Raw genomic sequence first — 6,343 nt, forward strand, 5'->3', positions numbered from 1 at the left:
CCCCTGCCAGGGCTGTACTGCAGGCATCTTCTGGTTCCCAAAGAACGAGGGAACTATAATCTCAATTTAACCTCATATTTACGGTGTCATTTCTACTCCAATGTGCTGGAGTAGAGAGCCAAAGAAATGAAAATGGTGTCGCTGTCCAAATACTTACGGGCTGGACTGCAGTCCCATGCAGCACATCTGAATACATTTGAGATGAAAAAGCTAAAAAGATTAAAAGATTAAAAGAGAGTCTCACAATTTCAGCTTTTATTTCCTGGTATTTACATCTAAACACCACCTTTGGTATCGGACCAATTTTAGTATATAAGTAAATAAAAGTAAATGATAGCATATCCCGTGCTTGCAACAACTGCATCAAGCCTGCGACCCAATGACATCACCAAACTGTTGCATTCTTCTCTTGTGATGCTTTTACTGCAGCCTCTTTCAGTTTTTCCCTTCAATCTCCTCTTCAGGAGGTGAAATGTATGCTCAGTTGTGTTAAGGTCTGGTGATTGACTTGGCCAGTCTAAAACCTTCCACTTTTTCTCCCTAATGAAGTTGTGTGGGAAGTGTGATTTGGGTCATTGTCTTGCTGCATGATGAAGTTCGTCACTTAACAGAGCCTTAACAGATACCAGACCATGGGGCCCATCCACACACTGGAGCAGAGCCTTAACAGATACCAGACCATGGGGCCCATCCACACACTGGAACAGAGCATTCACAGATACCAGACCATGGGGCCCATCCACACACTGGAACAGAGCCTTAACAGATACCAGACCATGCGGCCCATCCACACACTGGAGCAGAGCCTTAACAGATACCAGACCATGGGGCCCATCCACACACTGGAGCAGAGCCTTAACAGATACCAGACCATGGGGCCCATCCACACACTGGAACAGAGCCTGAACAGATACCAGACCATGGGGCCCATCCACACACTGGAACAGAGCCTTAGCAGATACCAGACCATGGTTGACAGATAAGTCTTTTGGAGGAATATCAAAAAAGTAATCATAAGCTGACTGAAAATATGTAGCCAGAGAGCTACAATGTGGACACACAGTCGCCTACTTTTTAAAATAAGAAATAAATAAATAAACGCATGAGCTCATTACATAGCTCTTTTTGTAAATATTTTGCTGAACATTTGTGAAATGGTAAAAAATAAATTGAAAAAAATTCAAGACTCTTGGGTATGATGTAACGATATAACTCCGCTGGTTTAATCTGTGTAAAAGGATGAAGACAACCGTCAAGCCGATTGAGAATTTTAAGATTTTCTCATAAATTATACAGAAGGTCTCTCATATGTGTATAAATTATGCATTACGCCAAGTCGCTTCCTGAATATGCTGAAAGGTTTCAGAGAGGCCGTCGATCGGATAGGTTCGTTGGCGCGTCAATCAAACTGCGGTCCCGCCTAGAGCCCGCCTCTGAAGTGGTCACAGTCAATCAAGTGACGTCCGTGTTTCTGCAGGTGCGGGACGAACTGCTGCATTGGTGCAAAAGGAGCTGCCGCCGAGAAAATATATCGCGAAAGGCAAGTTTGACGACTTTTATTTCAAAGTAAGCATTGATCCTGATCAATCGGTATGGACAGTATGCGTCTTCAATTCAGTTTCATAATTAGCGTGATGGATGAATTAAATAACGGAAGGATAACCTTCATTTGACATAGGATGCTTTAGCTAGCGGGATGCATGGCTAGCAGGCTGAATATCAGCGGAGAAAAGCGTTAGCAAGCAAGTGTTTTGCTATGGATGGATGCAGTCTTATTGGATCCTGTGTTTTGCGTCTATAGAAAGCACAGCTCTGATGTGCATCGAGATTAGGATGCGCACCCGTGTATCGATTTGCTAGTTCAGTGCAATAATATCGTATCATTTTATAATTATGTCAAGTGAAAGTGATAGCCGTTTTCTAAAAAAAAAAATGAAAATAGAAGAAAGAATGCCAAACGCCGAATTAGCTTGCTAGCAACGCAAGCTAGCTATAGCCTATGGGGCAGTGTCAGCAACACACGGTAATTGTCAATTCTGTGCAGAGTTGGGGCAATGAATGTCAACTGCCAGATATGAGCGGATAAATAATATATTTGTTTAAAATGTTTAGTTGTCCGTTATTTGCGGCATAACCTACGTGCGGTTTTCCAGCTGCGGATAGCTAACGCGACATGGATCCATCTCTTGATCTCTCGCTCACGCCAGCTCACCGCTGTCAGTGGCTGCGCGTGAGCGTTGACGTTTCTGATATGAGCTTGATCGGGGCGGTTTTTGTGTTTGGGCATTTATGTATTTATTGGTCTGAGAGACTTTTCTGGAAAAAATAAAAATAAAAACAACAACAAAAAACACACAAGTACAAATACAACGTTTAGATTTGTTTTCCCCCAGACGGCAAGTGGGGTCTGTAGAGTGCAGGACTAGACCAGCCAGGTTTAGGCTAACGGCTGGTGTTGCCCATCTAAGTTGGCTAGCAAGCTGGCTACCAATCCTGCTTAGAACTAGATAACTAACAACATAGCCTACATTGGCCGCTTCTGCAAAATACCTTGTGTAACCAGTCAACTGGGGTGTTTGTAGACTAGATGTCACTTTGCATACATTAGAGTCGCAGGCATGCTTGCGATGCCTAATTGTCTTTTTGGTAACCTGAGCGGATAAACATGCTAAACCAGCTTTGGTTTCTAAATGACATGCATCACAATCAACCAAGCAACCACGAAAAAGCTTATGCTCTCGGGAAACGAGAAGTTGTTTCACATGTCATTCAGTGAATTCATTTAATGAATCATCAATCTTTTTTTAGAAATATTACTGAGTATAATAATAATTAGAATAATAATAATTAATAATAATTGTCGTTATTAATTGCCGTTAAATATGGTATGCTACACGCCTGATAACATTGGGCGAGGCAGTGAAACCAACTTGACCGGTAAGATCATGATGATGGATGGTTGTTGATTGTTGCTGACCGCCTTCTTTATCAGGCTACTTATGTAGCCAGCGCTATAATAAAAATAAATAAATAAATAAAAATCGAACTAATTCTGCACATAAGAATGCGTGTAGGCCTACCGGGAATCGTGGCAGACGGATGGCATGCGGAGACTATAGAGACCTCTCGGGTGACTCACGGCGCCGTAAATAGATGGCCGAAGCATAATGGTGGCGTCCGGCTTTAATGTGGAAAACGAGCCGTAGGTTAATGCTCAGGGAGGAGGTGGAGCCGGGTTATTAAACGCTGCATTATCTTTTATTGTGGGGTCATGGCGTCACGGTTGCAGGTGCCCCAGGAAAAAGAAACAAAGAAGGATATTAGGCACTCGAACATTTATCAGGACAGAGTAAAATGTTTCCCCGTGTGGCTAACGTTCTATCTAACCCCACTGGTTCCGGTGGCACCGTTGATGCATGCTGACTGCCAACTACACACCGTTTTGATAAAGGACTGACGTTTTGAGCCCACCTTTAAAGACAGAGAGTATGTCTGAAACCTAAATATACCTGGGGAGATTCTCGTTCTCAGTACCCACAAGTCATGGGAAAACTGCGGGTGAGAAGAGGAGACACTATGTTTTATGTTGAAAAACTATGTTCCGGTCAAGGTTTTCAGACCAATCGTATGCCCCACTGTTTCAGGGCAAAATAGAACACCGCTCTTTGTCTCTTTAATCGCAGTGACCTGAAGCAGAAGCGTACTCAGAACGGCTCTGTGTCTGCATGAGCTCTCTGATTGGAGAATTTGAACTTCATGGAGTTCACGGAGATTAAACCCAGGTCTGTTTGTGCTTCGTTGAGGGGAGGGTTGGAGAGTGTACGTGGGCTGGTTTTGGTTACCTTCCTCCCAAATCCTACGGTCTCGTCTTCTGTTTTACTCTGGTCTTCCCCCTCAGTCTGGTATCTGTTAAGGCTCTGTTCCAGTGTGTGGATGGGCCCCATGGTCTGGTATCTGTGAAGGCTCTGTTCCAGTGTGTGGATGGGCCCCATGGTCTGGTATCTGTGAAGGCTCTGTTCCAGTGTGTGGATGGGCCCCATGGTCTGGTATCTGTGAAGGCTCTGTTCCAGTGTGTGGATGGGCCCCATGGTCTGGTATCTGTTCAGGCTCTGTTCCAGTGTGTGGATGGGCCCCATGGTCTGGTATCTGTTAAGGCTCTGTTCCAGTGTGTGGATGGGCCCCACAGTCTGGTATCTGTTAAGGCTCTGTTCCAGTGTGTGGATGGGCCCCATGGTCTGGTATCTGTGAAGGCTCTGTTCCAGTGTGTGGATGAGCCCCATGGTCTGGTATCTGTTAAGGCTCTGTTCCAGTGTGTGGATGGGCCCCATGGTCTGGTATCTGCTAAGGCTCTGCTCCAGTGTGTGGATGGGCCCCATGGTCTGGTATCTGTTAAGGCTCTGTTCCAGTGTGTGGATGGGCCCCATGGTCTGGTATCTGTTAAGGCTCTGTTCCAGTGTGTGGATGGGCCCCATGGTCTGGTATCTGCTAAGGCTCTGTTCCAGTGTGTGGATGGGCCCCATGGTCTGGTATCTGTTAAGGCTCTGTTCCAGTGTGTGGATGGGTCCCATGGTCTGGTATCTGTTAAGGCTCTGCTCCAGTGTGTGGATGGGCCCCATGGTCTGGTACCTGTTAAGGCTCTGTTCCAGTGTGTGGATGGGCCCCATGGTCTGGTATCTGTTAAGGCTCTGTTCCAGTGTGTCTCTCTGAGATTTAAATAAAGGTTGAATGAACGTTGAAGCTGGAAAGGGAAAATGAGTGCAACATTTCAGCCACTGCGTGAGTCTGATGGGGACACAGTGCTGTAGGTAGTTGCTCGTGTTTCTTTGGGAGGTGATCCGGGCGCCATGGTAACAGGCCTCCTTTGTTCTCTCCGGGCCGGGCTCCTCGTTCTGAGGCGACTGGAGCGGGGCTCTGTGACTCAGCCGAGGCTCTGTGACGGGCGGACTGCTGAGTCATTGCTGCTGACTGTCATTGACTCCACCTTTAAGGCTCGGGTGACCAGATCCTAAAGGGTCCCTGTTCCCTCTGTCACCTCAGTGTTGTTTAGTGCTGTCAGTTAGCGGTGCAGTTTAGTGCTGTCAGTTAGCGGTGTGGTTTAGTGCTGTCAGTTAGCGGTGCGGTTTAGTGCTGTCAGCGTGTTGTTTAGCGCTGTCAGTTAGCGGTGCGATTTAGTGCTGTCAGTTAGCGGTGTGGTTTAGTGCGCTCAGTTAGCAGCGCGGTTTAGCACTGTCAGTTAGCGGTGTGGTTTAGTGCTGTCAGTTAGCGGTGCGGTTTAGTGCTGTCAGCGTGTTGTTTAGCGCTGTCAGTTAGCGGTGTGATTTAGCGCTTTCAGTTAGCGGTGCTGTTTAGCACTGCCAGTTAGCAGCGCGGTTTAGCGCTGTCAGTTAGCAGCACGGTTTAGCACTGTCAGTTAGCGGTGTGGTTTAGCGCTGTCAGTTAGCGGTGCAGTTTAGTGCGCTCAGTTAGCAGTGCGGTTTAGTGCGCTCAGTTAGCAGTGTGGTTTAGCGCTGTCTGTTAGCGGTGTTGTTTAGCGCTTTCAGTTAGCAGTGCGGTTTAGCGCTGTCAGTTAGCGGTGTGGTTTAGTGCGCTCAGTTAGCGGTGCGGTTTAGTGCGCTCAGTTAGCGGTGCAGTTTAGCGCTGTCTGTTAGCGGTGCAGTTTAGCGCTGTCTGTTAGCGGTGCAGTTTAGCACGTTTAGCTCAAAGGGCTTTACATTCAGCAATTCCAAAGACTGATGAAGACAAAACATTGTAGATGAAAGAATAGAGAAATGAAACGGTAAACTAAACTCTGTGATTGTGGGAATATGCACTCAGTGAGCACTGTATCCGGTAGACCGGCTTGGTAGTGCAAGTATTTAATCGGCCAATCATGTGGCAGCATCTAAATCCCCGTTCCGTTCCGACTACACGGCTGTCTCTCTGGGTTTCCCGTGAGCAGAGGGTGACCGCGTGGCTCTCTGGCGTCGGGGCCCTGCGATGCACGCTCACCGTCTGGAGCAGCGAGTCTCACACCCCCGGACCCCCGCTCCATACGGCGGGAGCTACCACCAGCCCTGCTGCACTGAAGACCAAGCGTCCCCCGGCTAAAGGAACTCATCACACACTTATAGCCTCTCCGGGAGTGACCTCACAGTCTGTGGCGGGCATTCCTGTGCCACCTGACCCATCTCTGTTCATCTCCATGGCGACAGCGCAGTGCAGTGCCGCATCACACTGTCGTATCGCGTTCGGCGTCGTGCCTGTTCGTTTACTCCACCTAACGGGCACTGTGACTGTTCGTTTACTCCACCTAACGAGCGTTGTGACTGTTCGTTTACTCCACCTAACGAGCGTTGTGACTGTT

At 47.5% G+C, this 6,343-nt stretch overlaps 1 pseudogene; it reads left to right on the forward strand.

The window, feature by feature from the left end:
- Window positions 1–2,173: 2,173 nt before the first annotated feature.
- The window catches only part of LOC133128999 (ras-related protein Rab-3A-like), a 15,957-nt pseudogene continuing 11,787 nt past the window's right edge, over window positions 2,174–6,343 (forward strand).

The sequence above is a fragment of the Conger conger genome, chromosome 5 (genome assembly GCF_963514075.1).
Source record: "Conger conger chromosome 5, fConCon1.1, whole genome shotgun sequence".
Classification (NCBI taxonomy): Eukaryota; Metazoa; Chordata; class Actinopteri; order Anguilliformes; family Congridae; genus Conger; species Conger conger.